This window comes from Solea senegalensis, linkage group LG1, assembly GCF_019176455.1.
Source record: "Solea senegalensis isolate Sse05_10M linkage group LG1, IFAPA_SoseM_1, whole genome shotgun sequence".
Classification (NCBI taxonomy): Eukaryota; Metazoa; Chordata; class Actinopteri; order Pleuronectiformes; family Soleidae; genus Solea; species Solea senegalensis.
The window spans coordinates 28,868,866-28,896,680 of NC_058021.1; the positions used below are offsets into that span (position 1 = coordinate 28,868,866).

Below are 27,815 nucleotides of genomic sequence, written 5' to 3' on the forward strand. Positions count from 1 at the left end.
CAACTGTACATGTCAAACTATGATATAATTATATTAATATAGTAGCAATATTTATTCAAACAAATAATAAATAGTGTGAAAATAAACATATACACATGTATAATAGTCCAAATGTAAATAAATATGAATGGAGGAGAACTCGTTGTAACACGATCACGGTTTTTTTGATAGTCAAGTTAAATAAGCGGCTTTCTCGACACTCTGTGACGTCACACGCCGTATCCCTCGCGCTCCCTCTGATGAGCGCGTGGTCCCGGTCGCGAGCACATGGAATGAGGTCGAGATTTGTGTCTGTGAGACACGCGACTGATCATCAGCAGCAGCTACAGCAGCAGCAGCAGAGAAAACAAACAAACAATCGGAATAAAAGCACCGGAGCTGCGACAGAACCGATCCCGAACACGAAGGTAAGACGTTGTACCGACGGAAGTCATCATGTTTTCTTTAAAAAGTCTTTATTTAAACTACACAAACACACACAGACACAGACACAGACACACACAGGCCTGATTTTCTTCTCTTTTTCTCTCAACCTGACAGAGCAAACTTAATATAATGGAGTTATAATGAGAGTGAGGATGAAAATGAGTTTGATTTTGATGTGAATTTACATGTGGTGACATTTACATTGTTCCCAGGACAAGTGTTGTTTTTGTTTGAATTCTCTATTGTCTGTTGTTATAGTTGTTTTTATGCTGATCACACTGACACATACTTTATATTCACTGTTTTGTTTTTCCTGCACGCACCACTGAGTGTTGGAGCTGAGCTTGAAGCTTTGTTCTATAAAGTGCTGTCTGTCAGTGTGATAGTGCAGTTGTTTAGGATCATTACTGCAGAGAATGAAAAGCATGTGTGAGAGCAGCAGGTAAAAAACCCTCCCGTCTTATTCCGTGCAGTGAAAAAGCAACATAAATAAGACGTATCTGTGATTTTTGTTTCCTGCGAATGCTGGGATGTGGTGGAGCAGCATGTGTGAAACACGAGGTGCACACACACTGACACAGAATGGGGAATTATAGTGTGTCCATTGTGTGGAGGTTGTGGGTGGGCAGGGCGGCGTGTGTATGGTGTGCTGTGACTGGCTGACCTGGGCTCCAGACTCCATGACAACATGCTTCGATGCTGTTGGAAATTTGTCCAGTAAACCTGTGCATCCTCGTTCAGAGGAGTTGCTCCGATCTCATTGTCGCATTTAGCTGAAAAAAATAAACGGAATTTTATCAAAATCGCAATATGGCCTACTGCAATTTTCAAATCGTGGGAGGTGCAATATTTCTTAAAATGTTTTGTATCATTTCAGACTGAAGAGAACATCTTTGTTTCTCGCAGATCTGCACAAATGAAAATGAGAATATTGATTCCCTCCGATATCGCGAATCATATCGCAATTCGTGTCAAAACTATTGCAGTTGGACTTTTAGTCTGTATAAATATAGGTCTTTTAAATGGCGTCACTGATCAAGTCAGAGAGTGTCGTCACTGGAAGAGTCATGAGCGCAACGTCCGACACAAGAATCAAACCGAACAATGTTGAACTGTAGATCAGACGAAATACTTTGCTGAAAACATGCGTTAATCTCCAACATTTAGCAAAGGAAATGCCTAAAATCTCAATATTTGACAGAGGAGTCTGGTGTATTTAGCGACATCGTCGTATTTCAGTTCAGTGGCTGTGCCAGACGGAGTCTCTGCTCGGGTCATGCAGGAAGTCCTGAACTAATCTTTTTTTAATTGACTGATTCTAATAACTATAATGATTGCATTCCACAGTCTCACCATTAGAGGCCATTAAGTAGGACATACTGTTCCTTTTAAATGCATCAGGTTATGAACCTGGGCTTATTATCGGTCGGTTGTAATAAGCTGTTAATCTGGTGATGAAATGGACTGATTAGTCAATATTTGTTTTCTAATCGTCAAGTTCCAGTGGTGCAAAACTGAGAAATATAACATAAAGACGCCGGAAAATAAACATTGATAATGATTTTTGTGACTGAAATTGCCGTTAGCTGTGCTTACCTGGACATTAACTTGCATAAGAATGGAGCTGCACATGCGCATATACGCTGTTTTGGAAAATGTGTTCAGTGTTATTTGATTTGTTCTTGTCGTCACCTGATCTGTACTAGAAACCCGATTTCTTCTGCGCATGTGTGAAGTAAGGCTACTTCCTGTCCAGGCCGTAACCTTGGAAACCGCTCGGTTGCAGGAAGTAGCCGCACATAAAATAAATTATTAAAATAAAATAAAATAAAATAAAATATTAAAATAATAAAAACTGATGTTTTTGCCGCCGTGGACATATTGACAGTATTCTGTAACATGTAAACAAGAATATTAAATGTATATTGTATTATGTTTATAGCAGCTCATGTAAACCAATCAGAAACACGACTAATGTATGTATGTGTTTGTATTTTAATTTCAGTGTAGTATTTTTTTACTTGTTTTAAAGAGACTGGAAATGTAACATTATATTTCAATATACAATAGTTTATTGTATAATTTGTTTCTAATTTTCATGTTTGACAAAGAATCTAATTAAGTTCTTCCAGCAGTATAATCTCCAAACACGTGACCTAGTGTATTTTATTGATTTTTATACAGATTTAGCGAAATGATCAACAACAAGTCACATACATAACCTGTGTGTAATACTACTACTAATAATAATAATACTAATAATACTACTAATAATAATAATTTACACATCTATGACCTTTCAGCAGCAGGTCAGCAAGCTCACGAGGAAGGTAGATGAGGAAAGGTTGCCAGATATCACAAAGCAACCCTTTAAAGTAGCACTGAGGTGTTCCATAGGAATAACCTTGAATATTTCTCTGTACCATTGAGTGACTGAAGGAGGCTTTTCATTAATCCAGTGAAACGAAACACCTTGCGAGAAGGAGAAGTTTACGGGTGTTAAGGGCAACTGTATTGGATAAAGAGAGCCGCTCCATATGAGAATTGTAGTTGACTGTCCTTTAGAGCGAGATAATGTACAGTTGTTGGACTCTGTGGTCGTGCACATATTTTCTTTTAACAGTGAATAACATGTTGACGGAGTCACAGTGCAGTGAGTTCCCAAAATTCTTGTCTCATTACGTCAGCTCTTCCCTCGTGTGGTTCTTTTAAATCTGTTGAGTGCATTTCCTTCTCACTGGAGCTGTTTCACAGTCAGACTTGTACACATGAAAGTTTTTCCAGGCAAACCCAGGCTCCTGTGCCTCACCACCGCAGAAGTGCACACATACTTTTCAGATAGTTAAGAGGCCCAGGAATACATGGAGGTCTGTATGTTATATAATCTGCGAGCTGGAATAGATTAAAGCAGTCGATACTCCTGTAGCTGCTCACCAGCGAAGACTTTTCTCTCCGGCTGTGTCTCGTTTCACAGCATCATTATCTCATGACATCACTTTCCTCTTTGGGAACGCTCCGGTTCATTTGGAATCTCTCTTTCTGTGTGTGAGAGCTGTCTGTCGCTGAGCGTTTTTTCTTTCTTTCTTATATTAGTGGTGATGATCTGTGTTTGGCTGCCGGCGTCATTCCTGCACAGTCTCCTCAGAGTGAGACATTTTCACCATGTGAGAGAGTTTCAGGAATACGCTGCCGGGAAATTTGACACGTGTGTGTTTGGACGCAGCGCCAACAGATACTTCACATCAAACACACACACACACACACACACACACACTGAGGGAATGTGAACTACTATGACTTTACTAGAGATATTTGAGTCACTTTTTCCAAGTGGAACATATTCCATTGTGTGTAGTAAGCTATTAGCTGTCTAGGCCATTTCCCATAGCAGTGGATGATTAACATTTTACCCTTGGTGATCCACTCATGAGTTTCACATTGCTTGACCAAAATGAGCACATTATGGTTGGTTAAGAATTAGAGGTGTAACAGTTTCTGTTCAGTGTGGGATGTTGGCCCCCACCCTGGAAACGTTAAAATCTCGTCTTAAAACTCACTTTTACTTCTTGGCTTTTGACCCAGCATGAGAATTGTCTGGTCTCTGTCTGTCTTTTAGGGTTCATTCACAACTGAACCCGAGTCCATGTGCTTGGAAAGTTCGGTTCATTCGGCGAGGTGTGAATGCACAGTCGAATTAAAAACGTAGCTCTTGGTTCGCTTCAAGTGAACCAAATGCAGGAAGAGGACTACAACGCAGGGCATTGTGGATAAACGCAGCCAAAACATACGCATGTGTAGAGCGATAGCCGGGAGAAATGGTTGAGTCCATTGTTGCAGCGAGTCCATGTTTTGCTCTTATGTGACAGAAAAAGAAGTTGCCCTGCATTAACCAATAGATGAGCGGGGTTTTCTTGTCCATTATTGTCTTGTCTTCTCCTGGAGTAATTCTTGATACAGCGCCGCCTCAGGCGAGGAGGGGAATACGTTATTCAGAAGGTTCGGTTTGTTTCCCTAAAATATGAACGTGTGAAAGCAAACCTCGGACTGGCTGAATGTTGCAACCCCCAATGGTATGTGAAAACAACCTTGGTGTCTTTTAGTCTTTTAATGTCTTTTAGTGGACTGGTGTTTTTAATAGAAGTGTCATGATCTTGACGTTTTAATTACACACCAGTGTGACGTCCTGCAGGCGTGCAGAGGGGGAAAAACACAGCGCTGTGGTTGTAGCCATTGTAGCACGACTACACTACTTCCTCCCGCTAACCCTAAGATGCTGCCAACTCATAGTAACCATGGCAACTGGTGATTTAGGTGACACATCGACCCGCTGTGCTTCTCTAAAACCACCGGCGTGGAAATATTTTGCGTTCCCCTTGAGTTTTTTCAACAAAGCTGTGGAAAAGAAAATCACGGTGTGGAAATGTTATGCGTAGCAAAGCACCGGAAGTCTCCTCATCGTAAGGACGTAGATTTAAGCCACGAGAAAACAACTCCGTTAACACAGGAAACTCTTCTGTCCCCATTCGGCGCTCACTTGGTGTTTTAATCAAACGATTCCAGGGAGGAGAGTCCAGGGATTTGGGATGCAAGAAGGCGGACTGTCGGCGGCGTCGGGTTCATTGGTTTGATCACTGGTTGGTCGTTTGGTGGATGGTCGATCTGTTCACTTGTCCTTTTACTCATTCATTCTTTGTTTCATCTGTTTGTTTGTTTGTTTGTTCATTCCTTTGTTTGTTCATACATTCATTGGTTGGGTGGTTGCCTGACTGGTTGGTTGGTTGATCCATCCGTCCCTCCATTCATTTGTCTGTTTGTTCATTGTGTGGTTGGTTGATTGGTTGTGCTACGTCTTGCAGGACACATTAACCAGTCCTGCTGTTGCTGTAAATCCACAAGTTTGTCCTCTTTCTCTACCGTCCACCGGGCTCGGAAGAGCGTCTTCACATTCATCCTCGTTGTCGTTATCCTCTGGTGCGGGGCATACTTTAGACGATCGCTGTCAAACGGCTAATTCTAAACGAACCAGTCATATATTTATAGTCTTAAGTTCTAGTGCACTTTTAGTCATGAAATATAAAAAAAACAATGGAACATATTTGACCCTTTATTTTATGACATTTTCGAAAGAAGCGGAGCTTCCCTTACTGTCCTAGAGTGATCCCCGCTGGTAAAATCTGACACTGTCTGAAAACCTTAAATATCACAGAAAGGGTTCACTGAGCAGCAGTCGGGGCTCAGTGTTGTACTCGGGCTGTCACAGAATGTATAATGACCCCAGACTTGTACAATACCTTTCATACCGTCGCTGTAAAGCTGTGCTCACGTTTGCATCTCGTCAGAGAAGAGGAGGACGGGTCTTTGCTCTCACTGCTCCAAGGGGGAGTTGTGTCCTTTTTTGAAGACATAGCCTTATTAAAAATGCGTCACAGTTTTACCTCGTAATGTTTTGCAGGTTATTGTTGCAGGCAAATCTATACTAAAGATAAGGGGCAGTAGTTTTTGTGACGCTGCTGTGTGGCGGTGGTCATAAAAACGTCTGGATGGTTATGTCACAGTATTGGTCCCTCTGGTGATGTGCTGTTAAAGTATACATGATGATAAAAAAGTCAAAGAAACTTACTCCGTTTCATTTTATTTTGGGTTATTTCCCCTTGTCTCTTAATGCGTACTGTATCATCTATAATATCTCTATATCTCTGGTTCCTTCCATGTATAGTTTACTTGGAGTTCATCTAAGGCTTGATTGGATTTCAGGGGACTGTCAGGCCTTGATGGATGTGCCGTATGGGCTCTGCTCCAAGCCGAGGCTATGGAACTGTGAGCACCAAAGTAGTTGGACACAGCGGACATGTCATGCTGGGAAAAGTCATGATTGGTGGATTAATTAGTATATTTGTTTTGCCCTGGAAACAGAATGTCTTTTGTGTTTTGCGACTTGGAGACTTCGGCTTGTGCTGTGGCAAATTCATTTTCGCCATTTTGCACATGAAATGATGATTTATGTTAATAATCGCGGTTCACAGTCCCACAGACCGCTGTTGAAGGACAAACCGTTTTGAATCTTGAGTAAATTGGTTCTGCAGAGTTGTGACCTGCATATGAAAATAGCCACTAATGTGACATATGGTCGCTGACTTAAATTGGGACTGACCATGAGACAATGTGACTCTCGTGTTTACGCCAATGACAATTAATACTGCTGATGTGCTGTTGAAGTTTAAGGGTCATGCAGTCCACTGAAAGGACATATTTTAAAACGTATCTTATATTGTTCTCACCAGTGTTCATGCACGTCCACATCAGCCCCCCCACCTCAGTCACACCGATGCTGTTCTGCCTCGAGTTGTGGATTCACACAGGAACAAATTCCCCAATGTCACCTTTTTCTTGTATAAATATGTGTCCTGCTGCATCAAGAACCCGGCGTCCTCACTCTCTGCTCATAAATATCATGTAAAATACACACCTGTCTCCTTAATAACTAGCTCCTTGTGTCATTAAATGCTGTCTTCCATCTTTAAGGCATGTAACACTTCTGTCACAGAACCAGAATAACCTGGTCGACCCGGTTAATATTTATGGGTTGAACCCTTTAACACCTAACCCTCAAAATGTCCTGTTTTTAGCTTATTGTAACTGAATAACTTTCAATATCTGGCAGTTATTTACAATGAACTGCATGCTAAAATAGTGTATTAACAATTTAAAATGAAGAAAAACTAAACTAAAACTTTATTTAAAAAAAACAACAACAAAAACCCCAAACACTGTAGTTGAATGTTAAATTTAAACATATTTAAAATGACATTTGTTTGAGTTTTCGTCTCAATGTCCAAAAACAGGAAACTATGTACAGGCGTTTTTCCAACTCTTCCCTCACTGGTGACAAAGTACACAGTTTATGGTCAATTTAGAGTGTCCAATTAACCTCTGCATGTTTTTGAGAACTCTGAGAGAACATGCAAACACCATGCAGAAAGGCCTACAGTCAGACCATTCACTATGTGCTGCTTTTGCTTTGAGGACCATGAGGGCAGCTGGTGCCAATCCCAGCTAACATTGTCCAAGAGGCGGGTAAAACTCCCGGACAAACAACCATTCACATTCACAAGTGAAAGATTTAAACTATGGTCAGTTCAAATCTTGAGTTAACCTAACCCCTAAACTTCCAATTGCAACCCCAAGCATGTCTTTGGACTGTGGGAGGAAGCTGGAATAGTCAGAGAAAACCCCACACGCACACATGGTGAGAGCATTCACATCCACACAGGCTGCATCCATATGACACTGAAAAAAAAAAAACATAAGCGTAAGTTCTGCTCCAGACAAAACCTGTTTTCCAGACGAACCCAGAGCTCTAAAAAGAGAATTTTTAAAACTCTGCTGGCTCAGTGTTCCGTATGAAAACTATGGGGCTGAGTTTTAGTCTGGACGGAGATAAATCGCTGGCCTGTTGATCACCTGAATGATTACTTAATGTACGTTTTTATGTCTGTTAGTGTGGATGCAGAGCACTCGTTTGCCATTTATTGCCGAAAACAAGCACTTTTTATGGATGTGGCACGTTTGCCCCGTAAGATTCCACTACAGCACTGACTGCCTGTCACGGCTGCCGCCCGAGGCCATCTACAGGATCAATTACGAAACTTTTTGTAAGGACTATTTACGTACACACCCACATTTAGGAACATATGGTTGAAAAATACCGTTGTTGTGTGGAGCTAATTGGCTTTTAGGCTGATTTGACAATGGTTTGAAAGTCATGGGCATTTGTTAATATTTAAACTACAGTCATAAATAGTCAGTAAACAAAGAGAGTTGATTGTGATGAGGCCACAGTGGGATATCAGTGGGATATAGTGGGATATATCCAGGTGTGAATCATTTCTCCACTTTCCCTTTTAAAGTGAGAAAAATCCCCTTTCCCCTCACAGGATGACATTGACCCACATATTGAGTTCCTTTCCCACATAAGCTGTGTCACACTTGTGTGACATGGAGTACATAAACCCATGATGCCACATTTCATTATATCCAACGGAAAAATCAGAATGTAATTCACAAAGTGGATGGATTTCGTCCCATGACATCTCTCTCCCTCCCTCCCTCTCTCTCTCTCTATTTCTGCTCCCTCTGCTCATGACGAGTCGCGTGGCTGACACAGTTTACGCCGCCAAATGACACGCTGCTCTAAACACAGCCAGGAAGTCGGAGTGAGTGAGTGAGCCATCAGTCACATGAGCGAGGAAACACGAGCCTCAGCTGCTCCGTCCCTGTGCCGCTCTGCAGGTAGATTTTGGCGCCAAGTGTGGACGGTTTTTGGCAGATCGCACCAAACAATTCACACACAAACAGTAGCGCGGCGGGAAACATCCAAGGACGAGGTGAACCCTGTTCCACTTTCCAAACTTCTCCGGGTGAGATGAGTCATGCTCGGCAAACAATGTGCCGGATTTGTGCTGTCAGTGCTTACCTCAGGCGCGGAGGCACAGAGCAGACACAAGTTGTTTGACTGACCCACATACTGTGTTTATGTGTCCTGCCACTGAGCTGGTGGAGGGACTTGTGTTTGAAAGGAATCATGCCTGCAAATTTAATAAGCAGGTTGAAATAATAATAAAAATCTATTGTGGAGCTGACAGAGCTGGGGAGGAGCCAAAGACAGATTGATGCTCTTTGTTTGCCTGCAGCAGTGAAAGGTGAAGCCCACACACATTGTGACGACGCTGACGCGATGCCAATACAGCGAGTGGCCTGACACGATTTACCAGTATTTCCACGTTAACCCCTTTCACACGTGGTATGTGTAAAGTTGGTGGCATTGTGGGAATCCAACAGGTTTCTGTAATGGCTTTCCGCCCACCTGTAATCCTTCCCCTGCCTTTATGTCGCTCCCTAAAGCCTTTGATTATAGTTTAAATGAAATTGTTCAACACAAGCGATTGCTTGTTTGACTCACATTTCCGAAAACACTCGTTGCATTCAGGAGTTGTGGGACAAAAGGTTCAAGAAACGCTGCTGTACACGGATCATAAAGAACAGTACAGTTCTCCATCCAGTGCCACCATGGTTTACTTCACCTTCACTCTTCCATTGTGAAAAATATTAAACGCAACAGCCGTCATCGGAAATGGCAGAGGAAAGAGGACATTGAGTGTAATTATCGTTTATTAGACTGAATATAAAAATCTGCCACTTGCTTGTCTTAAATGTCAAAGTGTGCCTCAAGGACAGAATAAAAATACTTAATACATTTCTTACTGACTGATCAATTTTGCAACTAAATTAAAGGCAATTGGGGCACACGGTGGTGTAGTGGTTAGCACTCTCGCCTTGCAGCGAGAAGACCCGGGTTCGAGCCCCGGTTGGAACAAGGGCCTTTCTGCATGGAGTTTGCATGTTCTCCCCGTGTGTGCTTGGGTTCTCTGCGGGTTCTCCGGCTTCCTCCCACAGTCCAAAAACGTGCAGTATGGGGATTAGGTAAATTGGACACTCTAAATTGACCGTATGAGTGAGTGTGTGAGTGAATGGTTGTCTGTCTCTAGTTGTGTGTGGCCCGATGTAGCTGAGATTGGCACAGCACCCCCCGCGACCCTCTGGTGGAGGATAAAGCGGTAGATGATGACTGATTAAAGGCAATTCAGGGCTTATTAAAGCAATTTATTTGTAGAGGTCAGATTGTGGCATAATTAATGGGAAAGTAAGGGTACAAGCTGCTTCAGAGAATACTCAAATCCTGTGAATGAAGTGAATATTTTAAATGGTGTTAGAGTCTGTAAACACTGTAATTTGCCCTCACTCAGTCACCACCTACCTGCCTGGAGTTATTAAGCTCCTGAAAATGTACAAATGACGTAGAGCGTAGATTAATTGATTATTAATCGATTACTAAATTAATCGACAGCTATTTTGATTAATCGGTTCAAAGTTCCGAAGTTCGTAGACAAAGTGAGGCATTTGAGAACGTCATCATTTCCAGGTTTGACAAACACCGCTCGACATTTTTTAAGGTTTTCTCATATTTTATGGACCAAACGATTAATCGAGGAAATAATCGACAGATTCATCGATTATGAAAATTAACGTTAGTTGCAGCTCTAAAATGATGCTTGTTATTTTTTTTACGAGAACCGGCGTGCATGTGTTTTCAGGTGTGTTTCAGATGGATGAAGATTGTTATACATAAGCAGATTTTTTTTAGCCAGTACAGATGAAATTAGCTTTTTTTTCTGTACCTGGTGCATCTTGTTGGACATAACTAAATCAAGATGTTAAAGCCTGCCAGTATACAGTTTTTTCCCATGTTTCCATCACTTTCAGTCGGAGCTAAAATGCTTTTTTATTACTAAGAGAAAGCAGACAGAGCAACACAGGATCACATCTTCACCTGAAGCGCTCTTAATAAAGCATGAGCTGTCTTGTCTGTGCCAACTCTCTCCATCACTCACTCATCAGGGGTCGGAGGTCACTCTGTTGGCTGTCTGTCTGGTAGATTTCATTAGACTGATTAAAAGTCCCTGCAAATTGTCGGTGCACTTTTACACCTGGAGTGAAACTGGCCTGCGCCGTGTCATGGTAGCGTTCGCCAAGTAAAGGATCCACGCTCCAGCTGAGAGGTGAGATCATCAGGTTGCACTGCCATGTCATTCCATCTCAAGGTGGAAACGGCTTCCTCACATTTCTTCCCCCCCCCGTCGCTGTGTTATTTAAAGCGGCCGGTGAGCGCGTGTGAACGCCTGGAGAACCCTCCAGAGGCTCGGGCTGTGGTTGTCGCACAGTGTGCCGAGGTGTCACAGAACATCCTCTGACACTTGCTCTTCGTTAAGTACGACTTTGTTCAGACAACTTAGCGTCTTCACTCCGACACCAGTCACTCTCTACGTTTCCCTGCGCGGTGAAGCCGAGCCACAGATGTAGTTCTTCTGTGACATTTCACTGAACTCCAAATTAAAATATGTTTCCGATGATGTAATTGTTATTAATTGTTGGTTATGACATTGCGCAACTCTTTCATGCTGTGGAGCTGAACAACAAGAAATGAGACATCTCCTTTTTTAACGATCTCTGTTAAAGCTGTGGACACACTATGAGAGGTTTTGCCCGATTTTACCCATGATTCAACTCCAACAGCTTTAGAGATGATCTAATTAGTTGGTTAGTTGTTTGTTTGAAATGGGTGTCTGGTGCCATTCTGTGTCTTTCTACCATCCAGCTGAAAGAGAATAAACTCTCAGAATGCTGACAAGGAGATTTGGCCATGTTTTTATCCTCTTCTTTGGACCAGGTTCTTCCATTATTTCTGGCTCAAAGCCCGGGGGTGGGAATTGTGGAGCATGTGCAGGTTTGTCTAGACCAATCTGAGTTAATGCAATCTCAGTCTCACTAAGGGATTTACATGTATTTCAAAAGTCTGGTTTTAGTCGGTACTAAAACTTCGAGGGAATAGCGAGATGCATGTTTGTTTGTTAGGGTGACATTTAAGTGTTTTACTGTCTGCGATGTTTTCAAATTGAACGACTGATTCCATTCTGTGGTATTGTAGGGTACATTTGCTTCGCACTTCAGAGAGCTCTTCCTTCGTTCTTACCCACTTTGGTCTGACGGGGCATCTCTGCCGCACTGATCCCCTCCCTTTTTGATGTACTGACTGTCCGTCCTTGGGGTGGTTTTGATTGCCTCTTTACTCCCCCTCCTATGTAAGTCAATAGGAGCCAGCCTGCCATCTGTGGGAATTGATACCACTGCTGAATCATACTATTAAAGTGCTCCTCCATCTTTCTTTCCACTGTCTCTGCCCACAGCCTCTCGCCCCTCTCAACCCTCTCCTCTCTTTTTCCTGGAGCTTGGCTGAGGGTACGCGTCTTATCTTACTGCTAAAGATGCTAAAGACATTTCTGCCAATCAGGGCTAAGGCCACGCTGAGACTGAAAATAGCGCCTCATTAAGTGGCTTTGGTGTGAATGCTGTCACAGGTACTGGTGAGAATGAACTGGATCATGGAGCTCCACCTTGAAGAAGTTAAAACTCAGATATTAGCACTAAAAGACAGGACTATACTTAACAATAACCTAGAGTTAAAACTAATGATATTTTCTTGTTTAATTGATTACTTAATTGTGCCAAAGGGTGGGTCAAAATATCAATTTGGTGATGTGTCTTCCTCGTGCAATACAGTAATCGATACACCGATACAAATATCAATAGTTGTACAGCGTTGTAAAGTAATCAGTCCCTGCCAGTGTCACTCGCTGGGCGTCGCTACTCGATGTCTCCTTGTGGTGGCGCTGCTCCAATGAATGAGGGAAACCTGGGTGCAAGTTACCTGACTGAAGAAGAGAGAGTTTACAGTGGGTTAATAGCGGAGAAAGCTAAGAGATGCTCCATCCATGTTCAATACATAGACTTTATGCACTTTGGGTTAGGGTTGGGTTCTCTATGTTGTGAATAAATAGAGAAATCCTGCACTTTTAACTTTTCACGTTAACGTTGTGTTTTCTTCAGTTGGACAGATATCGTGATGTATCGCTGTATGATTCTCTTGCAATGTGTTGATTATCACAGAATCGTCGTATCGTGATATTATTGGTATCGTGTAAGGTATCATATCGCATGGTACCCTGTGATGTCTGCATCTGTTTGTGCCATAAAATGTCAAATAATGGTAAATAATAATGTCCTCAAATGTCTCATTTTGCATCCAAACCAAATGTAATCAGTTTATTGTTATGAGGTAAACAGTCAAATGTAAGACGCTGAAATCAGTAAACTCTATTTTAAGAAACACTCTAGTCAATGAATGGATTTTCACACCAGGTGGTTTGTTTTTTAGGAGTTGAATTAATGCCGTCTGATTTTTGCTCCTGGGTGAAATTTCAAGAAACCAATTAACTGTGCTTCAGAACGTTTTTATGCACAGGAAATGATAAATCGAACGATTTTCACACATCTGAGGTAAAACAAACAACAGAAGCCTGGAGGGTAAAACTTAATTTGTTCATTAAAATAGTCGTAGTTTGTTCATTACAGGATGGAGGACGATATATCACCAAATAGATATTTTGACCCACCCCTATGAAACAAACGAGACACAAGTGCTGTTAACAGTAAAAGTAGCAGGGTTTGTAAAGTGACAGCCGTCGAGTTGGAAATCAGAGCTCAGGGAACGTTCCTTCAACAGAAACCCTGACCTCGCAAAATCCAGAGTTTTGCCTGCAAATGGAATGCACCATATGTCTCTGTCTATTAGGGGGGTGGAGTTGGTGTGGGGGGGTTGATTTTATTGTGTAAAGCACTTTGCGCTGCCCTTTAATACAGATTCAGGTACTTTTCATGAATCCTTGGCCCAACTGTGTCAAAGTCAAATCTCAATGTATGTAGATGTAAGATAGTGGACTCATTTGGTCACCGGCTTCCAAACGAGCTCCGAACACAAATGTTTGTTTATTTGTGGGTTTAACGTCGGCTCATAAATGATTCCCTGCTCCTCCCGGTGTCACTTTTCCCAGTTATTCTTAGAGGACAGTTGTGAAAACATCAATAGTGACAACAGAGAAACAGAAGCAGCAGCTCGCCGACACCTCCAGCCTCTAATGGAGATGCAGTGTGAGGGGAGATTTGTGCCACTGCTGACTTGTCACTGGGAAACCAGCAGGCTCATCCTGCTCCTGATTAATGGAGCTGTCCACTGGGCCTCGCAGGGGGAAGAGCAGGGCTGTTTTCCCAGTCACCAAAGCCGCCGTTTATTTGCCCACAACAGATGGACCCCCCGGGGCCCCCCGGCTCGTTTGCACCTCCTTTGCCTTATGTGCTCAGCATCCTTCATGCAACACGTTCCTGGGCAGGGTCACCTGACCTACAGGTGACCTCTGTGATGTGATGCTCCTTCAGAAGCTGTATATTATATCTGTGCAGAACTCTCTTACGAGCTATATTTTATGGTAATAAGAAGCATAAATCTACACCCTGACAATGCTGCCTCTAAAGGGCAGTCAAATTTAGTCCTGGAGGAAACCGTGTGTATCCTATATTTTTACTTTAATATAAATTCTAGAGACACAGTTTGATTTATGTGATCGTATAACCTGTTTGAGACTTTTTATAATAATAATAATAATAATTCTGAGCTTCTTAAATGTGAATACTTTGCTCCATATGACAAAGAAATTATTAAAACTGAATCATTTTAGTTTGTGGACAAATCAAGACATTTGAGAACTTGATCACAACATTTTATTGCGCAAACAAGTGATTTATCGTGAAACGAATCCTTTGTTGCAGCCATAATATATTCTTTAAATATACACACGCTTTCCAGGCAGCATTAGCCACACTTGTGCTATAATGTCCACCATTAGAATATCGCTGCAGACTAGGAAGGCAGTGGTTTCCCAAGTTAAACCTAATAAAGAGGATGGTGAGTTATTTGAGTGAATTAAATCTATTCCATTTTTTTGACTAACACCTTTTGCTGAGAAGATTCAACAAGCTTTCCAGACAGTAACAGCTTGGGGTCGATCCAAGTGATGTAAAAGTAGCAATAAAGCTGCCAATTAGACAGTTTTTTGGTTCCAGTCATTCAGCTCTCAAACACAGTCCGCAGCACAATCGGTGTTTCCGTGTGCCAAAAAAAAAAAAAATCATTATTTATTTATTTATTTTTGGGACTAAATTGTGCTCTTGTGTTCTTGCAAATCTAATCACCAGATTCTGCCAAGTGAGACAAACGCGGCACCAGACTCTCCCGGCAGCGTCTGTGCTCTGTATTGTCTCCTGAGCCTTTCATTCACACAGCAGATTGTCTCCGTCTTTGCCTGAGATTTACGATAAATAACACGTCTCGGGCGAGGACGACCGTTTCGGAAACACACGGTTAATTGTTGCAAATGTACAAGTCAAACTCTTTTGTTTTTTAACTCGTGGATTCTGAGAGTTGGACACGACTCGCCCCCCTCATCTCGTCCTCTGTGGTGACTTTGGACTTTTTTTTTTTTTTTAAGTTCCCCCCTCTTCCTGCTGATGACGGTTGTTCTTTTCACTATCACAGAGAAGCAGGATGAGAGTTTTTCATTTGCTGCTGATTCACCGCAGATTAGATTGGTGTCCCCGAGTGTGAGATTGTTTGGTTTCACTCTTAACATCGCAGAACAGTATGTGCAGTAGCTGCTTTGACAACAATATATCCAGGAAGGCCTCTAAAATGTTTTATAACTAATTATATACATGTACAGCCTTCTACACTTACACAAGGTTATGGCTAAAGCATTTGTGATGGAATTAACAGCATGTTTAATAATGACCTACTTGATCCTGCTCTCCACAGCTCTGCAGTGCTCGTCTGTAGGGCTGTAAAGTCCCACTCGACTGGTCGATTTATGAGTCGATATGTTCTGGTTCGACTCAAATTCTGATAAGTCGACTTTTGCCGTGTTCATTTCATACAGTCTATGGTTAATTTGAGTTCATCTGGAGGAATATACTGAGCACTAATGGGGGTGTTTTCAGAGCACCCCCCTTGTTTTTCAGTATTTTGGATCAGCCCAACCCACAGGAGACGGAAAGATTAAAGAACGTCCGGTGGTTTTATTTAATTTTGAGCGTTTCATTTTAGGCAACAGTCAGTCCTCCTCCAGCATCCATGTCAAAGACATATTTACAAAAATAGATGGCGATAACAAAGTCAAATGCAAAGTTTGAGAGCAATAGTTTGCATATCACAGCTCGACTACAAACATGGCATGTCATATAAAAACGGTAAGATAACTTGTTGCTCCGTCCATTTTGTGTACATGAACATATCAGAATTGGCATATTTCAATGTTTTTGTCTAATAATCATTGACGGCAATAGTATATAGTATATTTTCGGAAATCATGCGCTATGATATTGTGCAGATGCACGTGATGCAAAACGCTTTCAGAGCCGGCAGCCCCCGCTCCCCCTCGAAATTTCAGGGCTTCAGTCGACCAAGAATTTCTTTGGTTGATTGCAGCCCTACTCATCTGAAGTCTCATCTCTTTTCATCCCTCTTTGGCTCCGAGAGGCTGTAAAACACCACGTTATCAAACTGAAAAACGTCAAATGGGCTGATTTTGGTTGTTTTATTACAGAAGGAAGCCGCTTAAAAGGCTTTAAGTACAGCACATTTTCACACTCGTTAAGTACAGGTAAATAGGTTAATTGACTGTTTCCTGACCCACACCAACCGCTCTGTAACTGCGTACAAGGGGAAAACCCTTGTTCCCTTTTAATAATTTTATTATCTCTTAGCAATGTGAGTATTAGTGACATGACTAATACTTTGTTAAGTATTATTCATGTGAGACTGCAGATTGTCACACAAACGTTGGTGGCTTTAACATTGAAATAGTGCAAAGACAAATACAGTGTCATTTTTTTTACTTCAAATTGTCAGTCGATGACAAACAACACTATCCGATACAAAGAATTGTGTTTAAAATAACGCTCTCTTTTAACATAACAGAAGACTGTTGTGCTATTAATTATTTTGCAAATGAGTCATTCAATGGTCATTTTTATTATCGGTTAGTGTCCGAGGTATGTTTTCGATGGCCTGTGACCTTGACTGGCCTTTTGCGTCGGTCAAAGTTCCGCTTGCTGCGTTCGGTAGCGGTTTGGGAAAGGGATTTATCAGCTAAGATGATTTAAAAAAAAAAAAAAACTTGCTATACGTCACGCGCCTTTTGTGCGCCTCATTCCTTTGTGGCGATGAATGGTATGGTGGCCGCTGATCAAATGCCGTGTTGTCTTTGTCCGTAATGCCCTCACATGGTATTCTACCACCGTTTAATCTTTTTGGGCCAGGGCCAACTCTAAATGCACAGATCGTCTCTTTTCACAGAGACAGCAGTGTCAGCAGGGCTGCGCTTCTCCACTGAGCCCCCGCGCAGACCCCTGGGTCTCTGTCTCCCATGCCCTGAAAAGGAGGTTGAACCTGTGGGGCCGTCGCAGTAAAGTGGTCTGGTACTCATCAGCCAGTGGAGGTGTTTTGTCTATAGCTTTTTTCATTCATTTACTCTCCTGTGTGAGTGTGCCTGTAACATTAAACAAGCAAAGGCCGACATGTAAATATTTAGCCTTCCGCATATAAGAAAGTTCAAAGGCGGTCGCACAAATGAATGGGAGACGTGCCGCAACCTCTGCAACTGAGCGCAAAGAAGCTGAATTAAAACACCCATAAAGAAACTTCACAGCTCAACCGGCGGTGTTGCTGTGTGAATGGGCAGCAATTAATCACAAACTGTTCTTTAATGCAGAGTAGAGGACACTGGAGTGTGGAGTTTCCCACCGCAGTTGTTGATTAATTCGGTGCCTCACATTTAAGCTCCGCTGTCTTGTAAAGCTTGGTTAGTTATTGGTTATTACTCACGACGATAAACAGGCTGGAATGTGAGCCAGAAAGGGTTACAAGGCTATTGCCGCGGGGTCAGAGGTCATGACTGAGGGTTATGAGAGGTCATCATAGGCACGAGTTTTGTCGCCGGAAAACACAGACTGGTTTTCTGCTGTCCAGACAGTTTAGTAAAAAAAGGTTGTGACCCTTTTAAGGTGTTTTGCGACGTGCACAGTTAGTGTTACACAATTAGACGTTAGCTGAGTCTATAATCTCAAGAGTGCAAGACACGCCGTTTGATCTTTGCACTTTTTTCATTGTTTTATTTTTTGTTTAATGTGGCGAGACGGTTTGACATAGATACGAGAACAGGATCTTTCCTCTTCTGGATGTTCATTTGTCATGTCATGTTTCAGTTACATGCCTTGGCTGTTTCTGTTTCTTAATCGGCATGCAGAGCCTCAGCTGCTGTTGCCCTCTAGACACAAAAACTACTCAGAATTCCTTGTGACATTTAGATAAATCAGATGTGGTATCTTCATCAGCATCAGTTGGTTCATGGACAGGTCAACCAGATGAGCTGACATGGAAAATATCAAAACTGTCAGTAAACCGACCAGGAAGTTTTTGTTTTCTCTTTACACTAACCAGTGTATGCAACAGAGTTTTCTTTACTAAGCCGTTTCATTAGCCTTCTGGCCTTGTCCCGGTATACAAGCACTAGCGGACTTGATTTTAATCCGGTGTGTCCACCTCGCTTTACTAGGTAGCAATATGCCCCCATATTAGCTTGTCAGGGTTTGACATTTTCTGGTTGACCTTTAAGAATATTTTTGAATATCCACCTGGGGGCAACACCACTGGTTGCAAAGAGCACTTTGAATGTAAGTCTATGGGAAATTTCAGTTAAATTTTATCTGTGTAGTCCAAAATCACAATCTCAAGGCACTGTACATAGTCAGGCAGAAACCTTTATTGTAGAGAAAAGAGAAACCCAACATCAGCATCAGTGGAGAGAAAACAGGAATATATGGTGCAGCCATCTGCCTCGACCGGTTGCGGTGAAAGGAAACGTGGTGGGGGACAGAAATGGGGAAGAGAAAGAAAGGGAAAGAAGGAGAGACAGAAGAGAGAAAGACCAGGAGCAGCTATAATGTCATGTATACACGTAGTAGCATAGATTGTACTGATATCTACTGCTGCTAATGATAATAATAGTAATACTCAAAACTGGAACTGGATCCTGCCGCCTGCAGGACAGAAAGGGGACAGGAAGGAAAGGACAAGGTTTATGACATGTAATAAAGAGTGTGAGTTCCCCCAGCAGTCTAGGTCTATAGCAGCATCACTAAGAGATGGTTCTGGTTCCTCTGACCTGGCATCGAACTGTAAACATTAAAAAACATAACATAAAAAAAAATGCTTCTACTTTCTCCTTATATTTGATGTTTTTTCCTAAGGAGTTAATGTTCTCATTTGCCAGTTTCAGCTCTTCTTCAACAGAAAACTATTTTGTAAATTATTCAAAGATAAAAGATTCAAAGAAAAGATTCATTTTTTTGTTTTTTCTTCTGCGGTATACCACATTTCTCTGTTATTTCTGTGTCAAAGATTGTAAAACATGCACAAAGGCCAAAGTGTACATAATGCAAGTACTAATTTGATAAGTCCAGTTTTAGATGGACTAACACAATAATAATACACACGTATTGAAAGACAGAGTCGTTCAACGTCATCTGTCTGCATCTGCTCTGATTAAATAAGGAGGCAAGTAGTGGAAAGACCCATCTTAAATCGTTTGGCCTGATTTTCGGAGAAATATAATGGTGTCATTCTTACAGCAGGAAATACATCAGCAGGATGCTAATGCGAGACCGGGTTGTTCCTTTAATTGGATTTGTGTGGCATGTTTCTTAATAGCAGGAAAGCGAACATGAAAGCAGAATAAACAGGGTGAAATTCCGTGAATGTCACTGAGAACAGTCGGTCTTATGTCATCGTGTTAGTGCGTGATGAGTTGTCCTTAGGAATCTCATGCCTCTTCCTGCCATTTGTACCGTGTCTATCAGACGCTTCACGCAAATGTACTTGTTTTTGGAGGAAGCCGGTACGACATTGTACAACTTGTACAACATCATGTTAATGTGTGGCCCGATGTGACCGAATGGATCATGTGATATTATAACTAATAAAAACATGTCCGAAAGAAGAACGGATATGGCTTCCTCACATGCACGCACATTAATACATCTTATGACTGACTCTGAAACAAGTACCTTGATTTCTTCAGTGATTAATTGCCCCACACTAGTGGATTTTCCAATCTGACCTGATTTTAAAATCGTGGAAGACCACGGACGCAACGAGCGCTGTAACCGATTTTCAATGCTTTAATCTTGAGAAAGCACAGACTAGATCCAGTCGAGACGCACAGGACCACACACTTGTCGTTTAATCAAACGATTTCAGACAGAAAGTCGCGGGATTCAACGTGACTTCAGAATGTAAACAGACATGGAGGCGGACTGTCGGCGGTGTTTTGACAGCATGTGGCACAATACATATTATTCAGCAGTAGTTTTGTATAAGCTTTTAATCATCGAAATAAATCAATAATAAATTTGGCTTCGGTAGTTTGGATCACATAATTCAAACACAAACTGCTCTCGTAACACTTTATCATTATTCTCATTTGCATGAAGTCGTTTCTGTGGAGGCTTTGTTTCCATTCAACGTTGTGAAATTGGAATAAATTGCAGCTGGATCTGAGCCCATCGCCGTTGCCATGTTTTTATTTAGGGCAGAACGACTTTTTACAGCCACTTCTCAAGTCTCTGGGCGTTAGTGTTTGATATTCGAGCGATAAATCAAGTCCGGCGTGTCACCTTAAAATTAATAACCACAATCTTTCACGGGGAAATGAAAAACATCTCTTTGAGCCTGACAAAACAAACGAATATCTCAGAATGTGCCTGATGTTTCTGAATAATGTTGGAGCTGTCAGGTTGCATGGAAAGTAAATGCAGATCATCATAAGATTTATGTTGCGAAATCCCTCAACAAGGAAATAAGCATTTATGCATTATGGATTTCCTCTAGTTTGTCCTTCACTGTATCACCATGGTCACAGTTGCACTCGCATTCGACGCAGCTCTTGTGACATGTTTTATGAATTCTGAAAATTGGAATTATGGGCTTTAATCTCTGGGTTTCTCTGGGTTTCATCCCGTTGCTGCTGTGTGTGGGCGAAAATATCCGAAATCTTTAAGTGTCTCATTGTGAGCAGCCTTTCATTCACAGGAATTATGGCTTCAACGTAAGGGGAATCGAGCCAAGTTTGTGTCGGAGCTCTTTAATTTGCAGATGTTTCATGAAGGACGATCTGTGTTTTAACCAAGGCCATTTTGGCATCATAAGTTCTCCAGTTTGAATGCTCCTGTCTCAATCCTCTTTGTCCTCAGTCCTTTAGAGGGGAAAAAAAATGGGTGCCCATTCATTCTGGATCTGCACCTGTTGAACAGAGTCTACGTCTTCCCCATTTTACATCTAGAATTTACGGCCCTCAGCTGGAGGGACGACCTTTCACTCGGCCTCTATGAGAGAGCTGTGGCAGCTGCAATGACTTCACGGACTCCTCATGCAAAAGAAAAAAGGAGCGAGATAGAGGCGGAGCGAGCGCTCGCTCCACCTTGAACCTGATAGTAGCCTGATTTGATATGGTGCTGCCATCAGCTGCTCGTTTTCATCTCATTGATCCGTCTTTTTTTCATATTATTAAATGGGTGCAATCACTTCTCCATGGGGTCTTTAATTAAGCTATTCATAGGACTCCCAGAGAGGCAGGAAAAGCCGGCTGAAATGTCCCGTTTTTCACGTGTGGTCCTTGGCGACTGAAAAATTGTCTCCCTCTCCTTTTTTTACGAGGCTAGCAGCTGTGTTCAAAGAAACGTTAGCAATGCTGACTCACTGCATAGAGTGGCTGAAAAGACTGAGCCAATTTATTTCTGGTTTGGCAGCGAAAGAAGCATGTAGCACACTTTCACTGGATAACAGTGTCTCAGTATGAAGAGAAGCCTCGGCTTTGTAAATGCAGGATTTTGAGGAAGTGCCCTATTACTGGAGGCAGCTCCTGCTGCCTGCTGGCTTTCCTCTGAAGCAGCTGTTGGTCACTGTGTCAGTGAGTAAATCCCTGAAATATACAGTTTGATAATGAGCCTGCATCTCTGGAGGAAAGCCTGGCCCTGAACTCGGCATCAAGTGACGAGGATCCCCTGCTGCATCTGGAGATTATTTCAGATCTGAGTTTTATGTGCGTCACCCAAAATCCATAAACGGGATGCTCATCTGCAGTGTGCAATGTCTGCTTTTCCTGTTTACTCAATTGTTTCTGACTAAGTGTGAATGGATCTTCTGATCTCACCCTGGTGGCCTTTAAAGCCGGAACAATCCGGCTCAGACCTTTAACCTCCCCCCCAGGATTCTTCCTGCCCACTGTTGACCTCAGATTTGTCAGGAGGTTTTTGGTTAATGAGCTTGTGCTTGATGAGAGATGTGTCGCAGCTCGTCGTCGGGAGTTGCGAGCTCCGTCACTGCCGCACATTCCAGCTGGCTTGTATTACAGCTGAGACATGAAGCAGCTGGAGTTCAACAAGTTTAGTAACTGGTGACTCAAAGGTGCTGACGTTGCTTTCATTGAACTAGTTAGAAGCAGCTCACTGCAGCTCTCGTGTCCAGGGCCAAACCCTTTTGCCCCGTCAGTGCTCTGGAGATACTGGAGTGTCCCATCTCTTCTACTGGATGACATCTGTTTCTCTGCATTTCTCTACTTTGTTTACTTGTGAGAAGTAATATGTATAAAAATGTCATTCATACGTTCATTCATCTTCTACGGGAGGGCGCTGGTGCCAATCCCGGCTGACATAGGGCGAAAGGTGGGGTACACCCTTGACAGGTCACCGGTCAATTTCGATAATCCAATTTGCCTAATCCCCAAATCTGCATGTTTTTGGATTGTGGGAGGAAACTGGAAAAAACCCCCACACACACACACACACAGGGAGAACATGCAAACTCCATGCAGAGTGGGCCTTGTGCTTTAATTTGATGTTGAACTCACTCATTAATAAATCGCCCAGTTGACAGGTTTTGGAACGGTCGACGCAAGCGTCGCCTCTAATACGGAGAGATCCTACTGCTGTCATGGCTGAGTTTCTTTGTGACCTAATGTAGACGAGACAATCCCTTCCAGCTCTGCTGTTGAAGTGACTGACCTGATTTAATCAACGACAGGTGAAATGGGATTTCCCCCAGTGAACCAAAGTCACCGTGGGAAACGTCATACAACCTCTTCTGCGTGCCTCAGTGTTTTAGCAGCACTGGCTTTGCTCGAATGCTTATCATGTATAAATACAAGTGCTGCGTAAAAGAGAGCTGAGTACACAGGCAGGTTTAGATGTGAGTATGCAGCGCCTGCTTTTCCGTGAGCCCCGCTGCTGCTGCTGCAAAAGTGCATGTGATCTCAGGGCCAGTTTTAGCCGCGGCGCGCTCAGATACGGAATCTCCACAAATAGGGAGCGATCACGTGAGGAGGCACGGTGCCAGTTAGGTCATAACCTCGCCCACATTCCATTTAATACTCTGTCAGCCCCCTGGAAATACATTTTCACTGACACGTGGCGTTCCTGCTTTTATAGCCACTCAGCCGCCCAAGAATCAACCTCTGTATGAACCATAGTGCCCTTTTACCACACATGGGACGATGTTGGACAAGCAGGAGGGTTCCTCTGACGCTTGATCCTGCTGTATGCCACTGTTTAAAATGTATTTATTTAAAGGGACTGACCATCAATCTCTTTACACGTGTGGGTCGAGAACAACTGGAAACCGGTCATGACGTCACTCATAAGAATCTGAAGCATCCAGATTTTGGCCCGCGCCATGTTGAGGTCACCTGCAGCCAGGTTCCTATTGGACAATACCAGCTGTCAATCACACTGGTGCCCACTCCTATTATGTGTCGTACTTATAATTTTTCTCTACATTTCCTCCACAGTGAACGTCATGGGTCGCCGGAGCAAATCCCAGCTGACAAATTTCGAGTTTGTCAGCTGGGATTAAGTTTTCGATTAACTTCTGCATGTTTCTAGACTGTGGGAGGAAACCAGAGAACCTGGAGAAAACCCCCACACACACGGGGAGAACATGCAAAGTCGATGCAACCCGGGGGATTTTGCAGCCACTACACTGCCATGGTGGCCCCTAAATTGGAACAACTTATAAAAATTGACACTCAAACTAATTGAAATGTAAATGGTTTAGTTTATACTTTTTCTTTCTTAAATATTGAAGTATACTGGTGTAAAATGCAGATTCTGTCATTTTATTATTGCCATATTTTAGAGTTAAAATGAAAGAATACTGACCAGAGATATCAGTCTGAAGCATAAATATTGGCGTCCTATATCAGCCGTCAACCTTACTGTCTCATATCAGTGAGTCCACCTCTCCTTTCATTTGTGGACCAGAGTCTCTGTTGCCTCGAAAACTAAACTAAACTAAAACTAAGACTGCATTGGTTAAAAGCACGGCCCACAACTTGATGACAGAATTATCTCGTCTGCTTAAAAGTCCCCAGTGAGACATGTGATAGGTTCTATTATTGTGGCAAACACCTTTTTTCCACTTCAGCAAATGAGGCAAAGCCTTCTGGTGTCACCGCTTGAACCTTTTAACAACCTACTCACTCATGAGAAGCCTCAACACCCTCATTATATGACGAATGTTGTTTTGCATTCCTGACTGAGTTTCCCCAACAAAACACATACACACACACTGACAGCTTTAGGTGCAGTGACAGGAAGTGGAGGAGGTTTTTATCAGTAACTCTGAAAACTCCAGCTGTCCATTTGAGGTGCTGTTTCTTTGAAATGTTGTCCATGGCTCTTCTTTTTTTAATCACGGCCAAGATTTACTGTAATTGTGGTCCAGGGTCTTGACGTGAAGAACGTTCAATCACCAATTTCATCAATGTGTTTTCATCACTAACTTCAGCCGGAGCTTTAGTCTCGACATGTATCCCAGATATGAAACAATCTCAACTTTAAGGACAGTGCAGCCATAAAAATAAACGGTCATTTACCATTTGCACTAAATCCAAATGAATATACTGTATTTTTGCTTTAAAACCCGTCACTTTTGCTCTATATACGACCTCCGTCCACACGACTTCATATCGTTTTCTGTCACTTTTAACCGTTTTTTTTATTTTGGTTAAGTTTGAACTGAGTTACTTATTTAATTCAAAGTGTTAGTGCCTACAGCAAACCACAAACTCTAACTCTTATCCATGGTCACAAAGTTGGATATTTAGTTTTACTGAAACATTTACTAGTGATCCATGTGGCAAAATGTTCATAATTCAGCTTTAAGGCTCCTTTTTTCAAAAAAAAGTCCAGTCTATTAAAAATAGATAGAAGCTTCAGTAAGTAAAATAAATAATACAGTTGTATTACAAACTTCTGAACAAACTAAACCTAATCAAAGGTTATGTCCATGTTAATAAATTATATCTTTTATTCAAAACACTATAGCCATAATGGCTTAATATGATCAGTGACTAATATTGGTTATGTACAATTTTGTACTTTTGTGTTATTAATCCTAATGCGTCAGTCCAATAATTTAATTTAAACTCATACATTCATGGTTCATGGTTAAACTTTAAAGCTAAACTGTAAAAAAAACAGATAAAATACAGCACGAGGCAGTGATCGAGAACAAATAAGATATTTATTTATATTTTTGGAGTTGTGGCGTCACTGAAACTGAAGACGTATTATGCAGTGCATTCCCCTGTTATTTCCCCCGGGCGTCATAACTCAAAAAGTTAAGAATGGATGCCCATGAGGATGAAGGTTAACATAACGAGCGCCATTCCAAATTTCCCTACTGTTAATTCTGTGCTGGCTCTCCCCCTCAGTCCAGACTACTTTACAGCTGTTATTATTATCTTATTCTTCTGTGTATGAGCTTCTTTAGATTGTTTCTGAGTTTAAGGCGTGGGGTCCCATTATCTGGGTGTGTTATTGTTCAAAAGTCTGGTTTTAGTCCGACGTACAACAATAAATGGACGTGTTTTCTCTGCTTTGTCCTTTCTCCGTCATCTTCCTCCTCTTGCTCTGAACCCTTAAATCAGATAAACCTGCATGTGTATTGTGTGTGTGCGAACTGTGACTAAGATAAGGCCCATGTTATGGTCCGCCGTTGTCCGTTACACTGCAAATTCACAAACCAGCGCTCTCCCAGCTCATAATGAAAGGGCTGTCTCATTTGCAGAGCTGAAAGTTGCATTATGAAACGAGAGTTTTCTGTCAAAGAGTCATAGCTGGAGTGTGTCATGTTCTTGTTTTGTTTTCTGGTGTTTTTGTAGGGTTGGCGCTGCAGACTCCCTGATGCTGCTGCTGGACTCCACGACAAGTGCAGATATTGATCAGCATAATGAGGAGGCAAAGGTGGAAGCAGCCGGTGTCGGATTCGGTTTCACTGCATCCATTAAGATGCGGTGGAATTGAATGGACACACACACACACACGCACACACACACACACTCAGACATGCACATGACAGGGTTTTTAATACTATCTACTTCCCCCTTTCTGTTAGAGGACACAGATACACCCTGAATGGGCCCCCGTGGTCCTTCACACTGTGGTCGGGAAGTACCTAGTTTTACAACTGTCATGCTGCAGTGCTCTTAAAGGCGCAGCCGATCACACTGAGCACTTTCCACTCACCTTAACAAGGGGGTCAAGTTGTTTGAGTTCATTCCAAAGAGCTTAACTGAAATCACCTTAAAGGAGATGATATTCATTTGTCATATTGTGAATGAAAATAAAACGTGTTTCACTTGTAATAAAGCTCATTTAAAGCTAGGGTCTGTAAGTCTAGACCACAGTACAGAAAACAGACCGCAGTTGCAAGTGACACAGTTTTCGGTGGTGTGGCTCCCGTGAGTAGCTGGGGTTTGTTCAATGTTGACTACTGCACTCTGGAGCTGGGTCATACTTTCCGTGTCTGCAGAGCGCTGCTTCGTATTTCAGCATGCGCGTACATGGCTGCAGTCCCGTTCGTACTAAAATAAGGGTCTGTGTCGGCCATTGCGTTCCAGTAGTGATGATCGCGCTCGCTACTTTTTACTACGTTGGGGTCGCGGTGGACGTGCTCGCATAACTTCATGCTAGTGTCCATGGTTACTGTGCATGCTCCACGCCCTGAAAGTGCTTCAACTCTACACAAAAAAGAAGTTATATTTGTTACGACGCCACCTACTGTTTCTTGCCCCGCGTTGCTTGATGTACTAGGCCTACGCAGAGCCTGGGAAATGAAAATTCCTAGACCGAAGAAAATTATGAAGACTAACTTTGACCAAGATCCCGAGGACAGTCGCATGTCCAGATCAATAAAAGAGAACGCCGTGGGTGAAATCTTAAACTGTCAGCACATTTGCCCTGGATTTTGAGGGAATTGGTCCTGGAAAGTGCTTGAAAATTCCTTGAATTTGTTGTCAACCAAAGTGTGGGAACCTTGCTGACAGCTGCCGCACAGAATAATACATCCCACTCGCTCCTCTTAGAACGAGAATCAGAAGTCTGCCATTTATTTCATGACTTCTTGAGTGGTACATCAGACGATTATTCACTGTGGTCCAAATGAAATGATATGATTAGGACAACTAAAATAAGGGGACAGACCCTAGCTTTAAGTTGTGTTCCTGGTCAAACTTTTCCAAATGACTTGTACTGTATTTTTATTTGAATACATCATGCATTTTCTGTTTTGTGGCATCTGAATAAAATTTTCTGCCTGACAGATGTTTATACTGTGTGTGTGTGTGTGTGTTGTTATTTTTTTTCTCAGATTTTCCAACCAAGTGAGTCAATGTGTGCTCACTACACTGAAGCTGGCCCTGTCTGCTCTGCATCACTGCCTCCTGTTTACACCTGCAGAGAGTGAAAGTGTGTAATCTGAACACGAGCCTCCT

General features: G+C 42.3%; 1 long non-coding RNA gene across 1 annotated transcript; it reads left to right on the plus strand.

Moving 5' to 3' along the window:
- The first annotated feature begins 219 nt into the window (after positions 1-219).
- Positions 220-27,658, plus strand: LOC122761027. Its single transcript, XR_006358520.1, has 2 exons — positions 220-407; positions 26,205-27,658. It is a non-coding gene; the product is annotated as an uncharacterized LOC122761027 (long non-coding RNA).
- Positions 27,659-27,815: the final 157 nt, after the last annotated feature.